The sequence below is a fragment of the Ananas comosus genome, linkage group 3, assembly GCF_001540865.1.
Source record: "Ananas comosus cultivar F153 linkage group 3, ASM154086v1, whole genome shotgun sequence".
NCBI lineage: Eukaryota > Viridiplantae > Streptophyta > Magnoliopsida > Poales > Bromeliaceae > Ananas > Ananas comosus.
In genome coordinates, this window is record NC_033623.1 from 286,605 (window position 1) to 300,986 (window position 14,382).

The window sequence follows — 14,382 nt, forward strand, 5'->3', positions numbered from 1 at the left end:
GAGATCCACAAGAAAAAAAAAATTATTTGTGCACCTCTCGCACACCCATGAACTCACACAACCAGCTTCAAAAGACCACCAATTTATTTCGTACTCCCAATTTAACTACCCAAATTTTAAATTTTAAACAACTGCTGTATACAAAATGGAATAGACATATATTTATAAAAAAATGTTAGATGAAAATAGTGTACATATATGAATACACCAAGTATACAATAATCTCTAGTATTTGTAGGTGCACTTGGTTCAGACATTTGGTTTCTTAGTGGGTGGACCGCATGATCTTTTAATTGCCGTGCACATATACACACCGGTGTTTTTATTTATTTATTTATTTATTTTTTGCAGCAAGAGCTTTTCGTTTTCCACAATACCGCCAAAACGTTTTCCACAATTCCACGAAGTTTTGGCGGAAAACAAAAAGGCCCAGTTATAATAATATGTAAAAAAGTTTTACAAGGAAAACAATTTTACAGCTCAACAAACGAACGAAAACAAATTTTCAGACTGAAAGGAGTTTTCTGACCATTTTTACGAGTAATCAAACACACCCTAAACGAAAATACAGGGGGTATAAACTGAGAATCACCTCATATTTGCCACACTAGATTCAAACACCTCAGCAATCACCATGTTCAAGTGCTTGACCAAAGGCAACAATAACCACAGCAGTTGCCTGCACAGCAACAAGCCATCCAACTGTGGATTAAAATGTGTCGATTTAGTACCCCGTGATTTTATTTCTCTTTTTATTATCCCCCTCTGCTAGATTTTTCGTTAAATCAATAACAAAATTAAAACTAAAAAGTACTTAAATAAATATTCAATAAACCTAGATAGGATATCTAAAGCTTTTTATATATAATTTAACAAAATATTAACAGAGGAGCTGGCGAAAAAAAATAAAAATAAAAATAAAACCACAAGAAACTAAATTGATACATTTTAAAACACAAAATACTAAGTGTAGAAGTGCGAAACTGCAGGAATGATATTTGAAGTTTACCCTATATAAAATCCAGCATACTTTGCATTACTGCTCGCAATATAAGCAACTCAACCAGCAGGTAGCTCACAGCTGACGAGCATAGCAGCCGGCATCACAAAATTTTCATGAGAAAGGGGGGAAAAAATCTACTTTGTAACAATCACACCATAGAGGATCGATAACAATCAAATCAAAACTTCAAAATCAATCAATTCACACCAAGAAAGATAAATAGAAGAAACAGAACAATTGCAATATGTCTTCCAGTTGATAGAAACACAAATGGGGGACGAAAAAAGATCGATGGAGGCTCAGATTTAACGCCGAAAGTAAAATAAATCATATACGCCAGTCTACCAATGGTGAAGTCGCTGCAGGGGTTGCCTGCACGGTGGAAGGCCATCCAACTGCCCAGCGAACATCGCCAAAGAAACAAGCATATCATTGGGTTGTAAACAAATGTGGTGCACCGGATGCAAGAAATATATATATATACACACATATTCAAAGAAAAAGAAAAAAAAAAAAAAGATGAAGAGAGATAATGCATTGCATGTAGCAATTCCAAAAACTACAGATGTTTAGTAGCATTTATCGACTCTGTGATGTGGCGTTTATCATCATTGCCTCCAGAAAGGAAAAGAACAAAAAAAATTGACGAAACCATGCCATTTGGAAGACCCCCTGCTAAAAAGAGTTAGGCATTAAAGAAAGAGAAACATATTCCTACAAAATCATACCACTGCAAAATCTGTAAATTCACATATACTTACTTTGCCCCAGGTGACGAAAAAAGTGCAATTAGATATATGAAACAGTAACTTCTAATTCACCAAATTGAAAATATGCCATACCAGGGAGGAAAATTGAAGTTTATTCAAATAAAAAAATCAATAAATCAAAAGAAAACAAATACAAACCAATAAACAAATAGAATTGAGGAAAAAACATAAAGATAAAGCCACGCTTCAAATTAGTACCTTGATTTCCTTGGAAAAGGGAGAGCAAAGAAGAACAGAGGAAGGGTTTAGGGTTTAGTGTTTACTTTTTAGCTCTCGGATGCCTAGTGTTTAGCAGTGGTAGGTGGAATCATATTGACCCAAGGGCTGAAAAGTTAATAGCAAACAGCCTTCACTTACTATCAACACTATTTCAGATAAACAACACACACACACACACACACACACACAGAGTCCGGCTACAATACTATCAATAGCACCAAGCACTTGGTGCTATCAGGTTTTCCGCTATTAGATCTACCTCTTTAACCATTTCCACCCTTTAGATCATACTATTCCACCAACCACTCAATAAACCCAAGGATCACAATCATGCTAACCGCACATTCGCACATCCCTTTATCCAAGGGGCCGAAAACCTAATAGCACCAATGACTTGGTGCTATTAATAGTATTCTAGCCTAGTTCTATATATATATATATATATACATAGAGAGAGAGAGAGAGAGAGTTACAATATTATTGATAATAGCAAGTTGTTGCTACTATCAATTTTGTGGCCCTTGTATCTATGCATAATGTTGAGAGAGAGAGAGAGAGAGAGAGAGAGAGAGAGAGCGAGACAACAGTCTAACACCACGCCCAAGGGTAGAGAAAACAAGTCATGGGCTGGCAAACAGCAATTGAAGGACTTCTGGAGCATGTCACAAAGATGTCGTGCGTCATTGCCATCATCTTGCACAAAATACCAGTCCAGGTAATATGAGAGAGAGAGAGAGAGAGAGAGAGAGAGAGTGATCATCCGACAAGAGTAACAGATATGGCAGTCTCCTCCATCTCAGGCCAACAACAAGGCATCATTTGTCTCAAGAATAAGGCGAGTAAGGTAAAAATGCATGGAGACCCTCCAAACTGACGCTGCGATTTCCCTGCACCACAGCCCCACGTGTGGATAAATCCTGGGAAGAGCTTCTCTTGCTGAGAAAAATCCCGTAGGCTCTTACGCTGTATCATTATTATTATTATTATTATTGAAAGAAACTTTTGCTCAGTTTCGGTTGTAAAGAATCAGTGAAATTAAGGGGGAAAAATAGAGACCTAATTTTGAAGTTCAACAATATAAAATGATCATCAAAGAATTCACAAGAAACAAATACAAATTAATAAACTGGTAATATCAAGAACAAAAGTTAAAGAATAAGAAAAGCTTCAAATAATAACTTCATTGTCTCAGCAAAAGGAGAGGAAAGAAGAACTGAAGTACAAGTCAAAAACCAATTTGTGTTACAAAGCCAATATCAACATACTAAGAAAATAAATGCAATGAACCAAACCAAAACCCCAAAATAAAATAGAAAAAAGAAAAGCAAACAAGCAAGATGTTTTTATATGGTGAAAGCATACAGACCTTCAATAAACTATTGATCATTTTGAGTTGACTGTCCAATCTTTTAAATTTTGATTTTGCTACCCAACATTTCAATTTGTTTAATTCGAGTCAATCAACAGCACTTCAACTTTAAAATTTGAATGCGTCTTTTATTTTTGCAGGTTTAGCTAGCATACTTCATGCAATTCTCGCGACTATACATTCATTAAAGTAATTAGCTTAAATTTTGAAGTCAAAATATAGTTGACTGACTCAAATCAAACATATTGAAAGGCTAAATAGCAAAATCAAAATTTTGAAAGATTTTGAAAGATTGGGTAGCCAATTCAAAATGGCGCATAATTTAGGCAAGTTCTATACATTTTAACCTTTTCATATAAGAGGGATGAAAAGATCAACCGAGGCTCAGACTTGGTGCAAAGAAACCCACATATATTCCACCCTTATAAATACAATGTAGCTGCAGCAATGGCCTGCAAAACAGAAGGCCATCCAGCTGCCCTGCCAACATCAATAAAGAAAGAATTGACAAGTAAATGGATGACATGGTACATTAAGAGCAGGAAACAATTTTCTGACAGAAGAAAAAGATAAAGAGAGAGAGAGAGAGAGAGAGAGAGAGAGAGAGAGAGAGTCATCACCATTGAAGAGCAGATGCATATTGATAGCATTCTAATCCAGCCAGCAAACATCTAGAGACATGTTTAATTGGAGTTAGCCCACTTAGGCCAGAAGATGTGATTTTCACGAGGCAAAAGGGACAAAATAGTTAAAGAATTATACGTTAAAACATACAGAGACCCCCTCAACTATAGGAGAAATTATTGCATGGAACGCAGTCAATAGACCAGTATTTCCGAAAGTCAATACCCACAACATTTGCAGCCGCGAGGATGTGATCACCTTCATTGCCTCACGGAAAGCAATATACACATACATACAAAACATATACACAAATGGCAGAATTGCCTCTGCAAACTTGAAAAATTACAGAGTTTTATCTTTGACCTCGTTTTCTCAGATACCCCTGCTTTGAGGGTTTATTGAAAAGAATTTGGATTGTTAGAAGGGTACATTTCAGCATACATGTTTTTGAGGGCTATATATGAAAGTAGGAATGTGCTCAGAAGTATATAGGCAATTGTCCCTAAACAAATATACACATATAGGTATAAATATAGATAAATGTAGAGAGAGAGAGAGAGAGAGAGAGAGAGAGAAGAACAAGAACAAGAACAAGAACAAGAACAGAGGGCATTAAGCCGACGGTTAATTCTTTTCGTCGGCCTCAATTATCTCCCTTCGAGCCGAAGGGCTGTCTCGCATCTACTAAGGCGGAGCATTATTTAGAGTACCTCAGAAAGTCACCAGAAACTCGGCTAACAAGTCAAACAATCATATTATCAGTGCCACATATATATAACTCTATTGGAATAAAGTTGCACTGCACAATGTGTACAGAACTCTTCATTTGAGAGAGAGTACTGCTACAGGTCACAAAGAGAGTTGCCCTTACAGGCAGTTGTTTTTTGGCCTATAATATGTGGACATGTAAGAGGTCCATCGAATAAGTACCGAACCATTTCCGAAGTTCATAAATAAGTACCAAAGTGTCACGCGTCTCATAGTTTGAGGACCAAAAGTGTAATTTACCCTTCATTAAACTATTCAATGTGAAAAGGGGGAATCAAATGGAAAAATGGAAAACGAAAAAAAAAAAAAATCAGAGGAAAAACACAACCGAATAATAGAGCAAAATAGAAGAGAAATGTTTTCAACTCCACAAGAAAATTGTAGCACAGGAAGACAAGAAAAGGAGGGGCAGAAGTTCCTCGTCTCCCTTATCACAACTAAAACCTGTGCTGCCAAAGTTGTTAAAGAAGTAACAGAGGAAAGAAAGGTATCTCTATAGCCTCAATCATATTAACTTGGTTTTTCCATATAGTATGTCTGATTGTGCAATCCACACAATCATCATCATGTGCGCTGCTTAGGCATATACGAAGGTTGTATGTCATAGTCTTCATGACCATTCCCTAAGGCTAAGTAGTTTGGGCACGAGTAAGAGGCACATTATTAAATACTAGAGAAAGAGAGGAGAGGAAAAGAGAGACTCAATTGAAACTCGGGAAACAGTTTAAGGACCTCAATACACCAATTAGAAGATTAGGGACTCACTTGAAACTTCGTTGAAACTTCGGTAAAAGGTTAGGAAAGTCCTATGAGATTTACCCCTCAGAAAATTACGAAAAGCTATCTTGAGATTGTTTGAGAGAGAGAGAGAGAGAGCCAGCCCGGAAGAACAGCAGCTCCTACCAAAACCAAAATGAAACTTGACTCGAAGTTTGAGAACTAACAATGCAATTTCCCTCCTAGACAGTAGCTGCAGCTGTTGCCTGCATAGCAGCAGGCCATCCAGTTGCCCCGCCTACTCCTGTCTAAGATATTAAGAACAACAGGTATATATGAGTCCAGGTAATAACTGAGAGAGAGAGAGAGAGAGAGAGAGAGAGAGAGAGAGAGAGAAACTGAAAGAGCAGCTGCTTACTTACCAGGACCAAAATGAAACTTCGGCCAAAAGTTCAAGGACCAACAGTGCAATTTATGCCTTAAGAAAGAGAGTATAGACTTCAATGTTTTCTTTTAAAAACAAAAAATTAATAGAAAAAAGGGTGGGAGGAGAAGAAAATGGACGCTTGTTTGCCAAAATAAACCCCCATGGCTGTCTTTATCAGCAGAAATATAACCAAGACCACCTCTTAGCAAGTAGTTGCAGGTGTTGCCTGCACAGCACCAGGCCATCCACAAGCCCTGTTAACACGGTTGATGTAGTGCACCAGGTGGAAGCAACAAATTTCTTGTAAAGAGTATTCTCTGTCACAGTTATTCCAAATAGAATTGGTATTCGACAGCTAATCCGTTTGACATGATGCCAGGTAACCATTTCTCCCTGAGAGAAAGACCAGGCGAATAAATAGAGGGAGAGGGTCATCGGCCCAGAAGAGCAACAGCTAGTTTGAGGACCAAAATGAAACTTGACTAAAAGTTCAAGAACTCGTAATGTTGATAGAAAAACAATGGAGGTGCAAAAGATTAACGGAGGCTCAGATTTAACACCAAAGGAAAAATTAATCATATACACCAGTCTAACACTGGAGATGTAGCTGCAGCCATTGCCTGCACGGTTGAAGGCCATCCAGCTGCCCAGCCAACATCACCAAAGAAACAAGCATTTCATTGGGTCGTAAACAAATGTGGTGAGCCGGGTGCAAGAAATAGATGTATATATATATATATATATGAATGTGTGTGTGTGTACATGCACACATATGGAAAGAAAAAGAAAGAAAGAAAGAAAGAGAATGGCATTGCATGAGAATAGCATATCTTCTCACAAAATTGCAGTGATGCGGTGTTTATCATCATCGCCTCCAAGAAGGAAAAGAAAGAAAAAAAATTTGTAAGAAAGCATATTTTGTATATAATGTAACAAAATGTTAACGGGGGAGCTGGCAAAAAGAGAAAAATGGAACCACAAGATACTAAATTAATACACTTTAAACCACATAGTACCAAAGTGAGAAAGTGTGAAACCACAGGGATGGTATTTGAAGTTTACCCAAATGAGTAACACATGACAGAAAGAGAATTTATATAGATGTATATATTTATAGTGGGGCTAAAATACTATTGATAGTAGCAAAGTGGTGGCTGCGACCAACTTTTGACCCTTGGATCAATAGGGTCTAGGGTCCAGAGTTTAGGGTTTAGTGGTTGCTACTATTGATAGTAGCTCAACTTTAAACCACATAGTACCAAAGTGAGAAAGTGCGAAACCACAGGGATGGTATTTGAAGTTTACCCAAAAGAGTAACACATAACAGAAAGAAAATTTGTATAGATGTATATATTTATAGTGGGGCGAAAATACTATTGATAGTAGCAAAGTGGTGGCAGCGACCAACTTTTTGACCCTTGGATCAATAGGGTCTAGGGTCCAGAGTTTAGGGTTCAGTGGTTGCTACTATTGATAGTAGCTCAACTATACATGCACATATATATATATATATATATATATATATAGTCGATCTTGGCTGCTTTCAAAAGTGGAGCATGCACTATTCATGTGCTTCAACTCTAGCCCCAATAATATATATATATATATATATATATATATATATATATATATATAGTAGGCTACTATACTATTAATAGCACCAACTCATTGGTGCTATTAGGTTTTCGGCCCTTGAATGAAGGGATGTGCAGTTAGGATGACAATGTCCCCTAGGGTTGAGAGGGTGGTTGGTTGAATAGTATGATCTAACAGATGGGGTAGATCTAACGGCCAAAAACTTAGTAGCACCAAGCGCTTGGTGCTATTGATAGCATAGTAGCCGGACTCTCTCTCTCTCTCTCTCTCTCTCTCTCTCTCTCTCTCTCTCTACATATATATATAGCAAAATCAAATCTATACATATGTACCACTGAAAAATATTTAACTTCACATATACATTTAGTGCCCTGGGTCCACAAAACGTGAAATTAGAAATATGAATCAGTAACTTCCCTTTCACCAATTTATTTATTTATCTACTTATTTTTTGAGTTACGCAATCAGATACAAATATATAATAAATAGAAGAGCGATGCTACCTCTAGAACCACCTTTTGGTTGTAATAAAACCCTTCGATCACACTGAGAGACACTTCCGAAAATGAAGATGAATGTTCGCATATATATATATATATATATATATATATATATATATATATATATATATATATATATATATCCCTGCAGAGTGCGGAACTGCACAAATACCCTTGCAGACTTCTCGTAACAAGCTGCTAAATACAGCAGTCGCTCAGGTTTGGATCAAGGGAATTGGAAAGAAAACAAGAAGAGAAGAACCGCTTAAAGTAACCAAAAAAAAATCAAAGCAAAAGGAAACAAATACAAACCAACAATCAAATAGAAGTGAGAAAAAAAAAAAGAAGATAAAGCTAAGCTTCAAAGAAGTACCTTGGTTTCATTGGAAAAGGGAAAGCAAAGAAGAACAAAAGGGAGGGTCAGATTCGCAGCAATATCGCTCTAACAGCGACGAAAGACAAGCCTTACACTGCAGAAAACAAGGGCAGTATTTTGGCAACAAGTAGCAATACTCTTTTGGCAAAACACCTTCCCAGCTGCACACTTATGGCATGCGTCACAGTCTGACAGGTTTGGTCTACAGACGATACGGTGTATCAAGTTCAAGAATAGAGAAGACATGTAATGGGACAGGCAAACAGCAACTGAAGGACTTTCCGCAGAAAGTCACAATCATGTGGAATTCATTGCCATCACCTTGCACAAAATACCAGTCCAGGCAGTATGAGAGGGAGAGAGAGAGATATTATTTGCAGGGAGCTGTATGAAATTAACCCATATATATATATATATATATATATAGAGAGAGAGAGAGAGAGAGAGAGAGAGAGAGAGAGAGAGAGAGAGAGAGAGTCATCAGCCTAAAAGAGTAGCAGAAATGCCGGTCTACTTCCTCTCTGGCCAAAAACCAGGTAGAATTTGTTCTAGAATAAGGCAATTTAGGTAAAAATGCATGGAGACCCCCTTTACCGGGGCTGCAATTCACCTATCCTCAAGCCCCAGGGGTGGAGAAATTCTGAAAAAGCCCCTCAACTATGGCCATGTCGCAAAGTCTTTTTTTTCAACTTGCCAAAAATGGCCAAAAGGGTAACAGCAGCAACAATAACGATACGGACATGTTCCCTGCCTTTAGTTTTTGAAAAAACTTCTGCTCTCTTCTGCATGTAAAGAATCCATAAAATTACAAAGGTAAGTAAAAATAGAAAATTCTATTTCTAAAGTTTAAGAAAGGCCAATTTGCATAAAAAATCCACCAGTTTTGAGATTTTGCAAGTTCGGTCCCTCTTTTGAGAGAGAGAGAGAGAGAGAGTCATCAGCCTACACGAGTTGCAGAAATTGCAAACTACTTCCTCTCTGGCCAACAACCAGGCAACATTTGGTTAGAGGACAAAGCAATTCAGGCGAAAATGTACAGAGAGCCGCTAAAGTGGCAATGCAATTTCCCTGCCCTGCAGCCCCAGGCATGGAGGAATCCTGGGAAAAAGCCCCTCAACTAAAGTCATGTTAAAAGAAGACCTTTGTTTTTCTTTTCCTGCAGAAAATGGCCAAAGGGAACACATTTGCTCTCTTTTTTTCTCTTTTGTCCTCTTCTTCTTCTTCTTTCTAAGAGAAATCCAGTAGGCACCTTGAATTTTTTTTTTTTTTTTTTTTGCGGATTAACTTTTGCTCAGTTTCAGTGGTAAAGAACCAGTGAATGCAACAAGAGAGAGCAAAAAGTGCAAAAGATTGACGGAGGCTCAGATTTAACACCAAAGGAAAAATTAATCATATACACCAGTCTAACACTGGAGATGTAGCTGCAGCCATTGCCTGCAAGTTGAAGGCCATCCAGCTGCCCAGCCAACATCGCCAAAGAATCAAGCATTTCATTGGGTAGTAAACAAATGTGGTGAACCAGGTCCAAGAAATAGATGTGTATATATATATATATATATATGAACGTGTGTGCGTACATGCACACATATGGAAAGAGAAAAATAATGGCATTGCATGAGAATAGCACATCTTCTCACAAAATTGCAGTGATGCGGTGTTTATCATCATCGCCTCCAAGAAGGAAAAGAAGGGAAAAAATATTTTGAAGAAAGCATATTTTGTATATAATTTAACGAAATGTTAACGGAGGAGCAGGCGAAAAGAGAAAAATGAAACCACAGGATACTAACTTAATACACTTTAATCCACAGGGTTACTAAAGTGAGAAAGTGCGAAACCATAGGGGTGGTATTTGAAGTTTACCCAAAAGAGTAACACATAAGAGAAAGAGAATTCATATAGATGTATAAATTTATTGTGGGGCTAAAATACTATTGATAGTAGCAAAGTGGCGGCCGCGACCAAGTTTTTGACCCATGGATCAATAGGGTCTAGGGTCCAGAGTTTAGGTTTAGTGGTTGCTACTATTGATTGTAGCTCAACTTTACATTCGCATATATATATATATATAGTCGATCACACTGAAGGACTTTCCGCAGAAAGTCACAATCATGTAGCATTCATCACCATCACCTTGCACAAAATACCAGTCCGGGCAATATGATATATATATATATATATATAGAGAGAGAGAGAGAGAGAGAGAGAGAGAGAGTCATCAGCCTACAAGAGTAGCCGAAATGCAGGTCCACTTCCTCTCTGGCCAACAACCAGGCAGAATTTGGTTCTAGAATAAGGCAATTTAGGTAAAAATGCATGGAGACCCCCTTTACCGAGGCTGCAATTCACCTATCCTCGAGCCCCAGGGGTGGAGAAATTCTGAAAATAAGCCCCTCAACTTAGTCCATGTCGCAAAGTCTTTTTTTTTAACTTGCCAAAAATGGGGAAAAGGGTAACGGCTGCGACGATAACGATATGAACATGTTGCCTGCCTTTTAGTTTTTGAAAGAAACTTTTGCTCTCTTCTGCATGTAAAGAATCCATAAAATTACAAAGGTAATTAAAAATAGAAAAGTCTATTTCTAGAGTTGAAGAAAGGCCAATTTGCATAAAAAATCCACCAGTTTTGCGATTTTGCAAGTTCCGTCCCTCATTTTGAGAGAGAGAGAGAGAGAGAGAGAGAGAGAGACATCGGCCTGCAAGAGTTGCAGAAATGGCAAACTACTTCCTCTCTGGCCAACAACCAGGCAGCATTTGGTTCAAGGACAAAGCCATTCAGGCGAAAATGTACAGAGAGCCGCTAAAGTGGCAATGCAATTTCCCTGCCCTGCAGCCCCAGGCAAGGAGGAATCCTGGGAACAAGCCCCTCAACTAAGGTCATGTTGAAAGAAGGCCTTTGTTTTTCTTTTCCTGCAGAAAATGGCCAAAGGGGACACATTTGCTCTCTTTCTTTTTCTTTTTTTTTCTTTTGTCCTCTTCTTCTTCTTCTTCTTCTTTCTAAGAGAAATCCAGCAGGCACCTTGGATTTGTTTTTTTTTTTTTTTTTTGAGGGAAAGAAACTTTTGCTCTGTTTCAGTGGAAAAGAACCAGTGAATGCAACAAGAGAGAGTGGAAAGAAAAAAAAAACCTAATTTCAAAGTTCGAAAAACAAAATGATCATCAAAGAATTCACAAGAAACAAATACAAATTGATAAAATGGTAAAATGGTAATACCAAGAACAAAACGATAACGAATATATGACGAGCTTCCAATAATACCTTCGATTTTCTCAGCAAAAGGGAAGGAAAGAAAACAAAAGCAATGCTCAGATTACCTGGACAAAATGACTATTTTAATGGCCGATGTGGCATGTTCGTAAGTTCAACGATGTAGAACAAAAGCAACGCTCAAAGTAATGCCATCCCTTTTCCCTCACCAAATAAATAGTGAAGAAGAAATTTATCCAACAGAATTGATTTATTGATACTCAAAAAGCTCCAAAAAATAGGGAAAGTATGATTCAAATACTAAATTGTTCATCCAACAATTTGAGTTGAAAAGTCAAAATCAAAATTTTAAGAAAAAATATATGCAATAAATCAAACTGAAACCCCCCAAATAAAACAGAAAAAAGAACAGCAAGTGAGAAAGATGTTAAAGGTAGAGAGATGAAAAGATCAACAGAGATTCCACTCTCGTAACGACTGTGTAGCTGCAGCAAGCCTGCCCAACAGCAGGCCACCCAGCTGCCATGCCAACATCAGTAGAGAGAGAATTGAGCCGTAAATGGAAAATTTGAAGTTTCCGTTTTCCGCTGTTTTTCGGCGGAGAACGAAAACTCTCTGGAGGATGATGGTCTCTTACCCTCTTTATATATATATATATATATATATATATATATATAGAACTAGGCAAGAATACTATTAATAGCACCAAGTTATAGGTACTATCAGTTTTTCGGCTCTTCGATGAAGGATGTGCGGTTATAATGACAGTGATCCCTCTAGAGTTTAGTGAGTGGTTGGTAGAACAATATGATCTAAGGAGTGGAACTAGTCGAAGGGATAGATCTAATGGAGAAAAATTTGGTAACATCAAGTGTTTGGTGCTATTGATAGCACTGTAGCGGGCCTCATATTTATATATTATATCCATGTTATTATATATTATAGAACTAGGCTGGAATACATATAGATGATGATGATGATGATGATTATACTAATATATATAGATATAAATATTAATTATATAAATATAATATGATAATTATTTATATAAATAATGATACATAATATAACAGAACAAAAATATTTAAAATTATTTTTCATTCAAATTTTTTCTTTCAATCAAACAAGCATTGGAAAGCTCCTTTTTTCCCCTACAAATAAAACGTTAAAGAGCGTTTTTTTTTCCATCGAAATTTCTTTTCCACCGAAAATTATCTTTCACAGTTTTACGTTGAACCAAACGGACCCTAAATGGAAAATGAGCTATAAACCACAGGGGAGCAAAAAAGAGTAAAACTTTTGGAATCACGGAGTGGCAAAGTAAAAATGAGCTAAAACACGGGGGGCAATTTGAAGTTTACCCTTTCTTTTTTCATGATCCATTGGGGAAAAAAGAAAATGAATGAAAATTTTTGAAGGATATGTTCATTGTGATGAGGAAAAGAAAGAATAGTGCAACGCTTACATACAATTTCCACAGGATGCGATCCGATTGGCTCGGTCCACGGATGGCGCGGTGGACCAGGTCTAGGATTTGGCTTCAAACCCCTCCCGGTGCGCCGCGGCGGCGCTAGGCCCTCCGGCCACCGCACCCACCGAGGATACTAGGGTTCATAGCAGTAGCTTGTTGCCTCATAGTCGGCGTCGTATGCGGACGCGCGATGAGGTGGACGAGGCGAGGGGTCGCATGGAGACCACGCTCCTCCTCCGCCATTGTTGCGAAAATAGAGAGAGAGAGAGAGAGAGAGAGAGAGAGAGAGAGAGATGAGATGAGATGAGGGATCGCATGGAGAACACGCTCCTCCTCCGCCATTGCTGCTCAAATAGCGAGCGAGAGAGAGAGAGAACGCGCTACCTCCGAATTAGGGTTTCTGGGGAAGAAGAAGACGACGAAGAAGACAAAGAGGTGGGCGTAGGGCTCGTTGGTTTTATTTAGTGTTTTCATGGCGAATCAAAGCCGTTGGATGGGTAACGGAGGGCCGTGATCAAGAATCTAGAATAATCCGACTACACGAATTTCCAAAATTGCCCTTCCCCTCTTTCTCGCTCGTCGTTGTTCGTGCGTGATCAGAAAAGTTACATTGACGGAAATGCCCCTCCTCTCTTCCCCTTTCTTCATCATTGCCCCCAACCGCCTCGGAAATCGTGAAGTGTCAGATTTAATGCTGTACAGTTGCCAATTAATTTTAAACGATTGAGTTAACCATTCATTAAATTAAAATCATAAATAATTTTGTTAAAAATAATGAATTTAAATTATTTAAAGAGCTTAAAATATTATCATCCAATCTGCGAAGTTTTGGCAACCGAAGGAAAAGAAAATGAATGGAGTTCTACAATTGGAAAAAAAAAAAAAAGAAACAGAAAAACAAACAATAGCAACAAATACCTAATAAAGAGGAAATTGAAATAACCAAGTCTTGCAGATACGAAAACAACATCAGCGAAGCGAAAACATGCATGCAATAAAAATAAGGAATCCGAATAACACCAAACAGCAGTGAAAGCCGCTAAATAGTGCGGTCGCCGTGAAGTGAAACACACAAAAAAAAAGAAAAAAAAAGGAAAAATCATGAATATAAAAAAACCCAATACTGCACCAGAAACATCAGATGTTGCAGTACATGAGCCAACTTCTAGACAGGATTCTTTAGTAGCAGCTACATCCACATTCAATGATGCTCATAGACTTATAACAGGCATATAATATGAAGCTATCAGAAGAAGCACTTTGGGCATAAGCCCATGGAAGCAGAAGCAGCAAATACATGATTTTATCCACATGCGAACAAATCTCGAAGGCGA

At 37.9% G+C, this 14,382-nt stretch overlaps 1 long non-coding RNA gene across 2 annotated transcripts; it reads right to left on the reverse strand.

Annotated features, from left to right (window-relative positions):
• On the reverse strand, positions 408–7,594 carry LOC109708000. 2 transcript variants are annotated; one of them, XR_002215630.1, is made up of 2 exons: positions 1,010–7,594; positions 408–679 (listed from the first exon to the last, which is right to left on the reverse strand). It is a non-coding gene; the product is annotated as an uncharacterized LOC109708000 (long non-coding RNA). The 2 variants fall into 2 exon arrangements; XR_002215631.1 differs by having other exon boundaries at positions 408–702.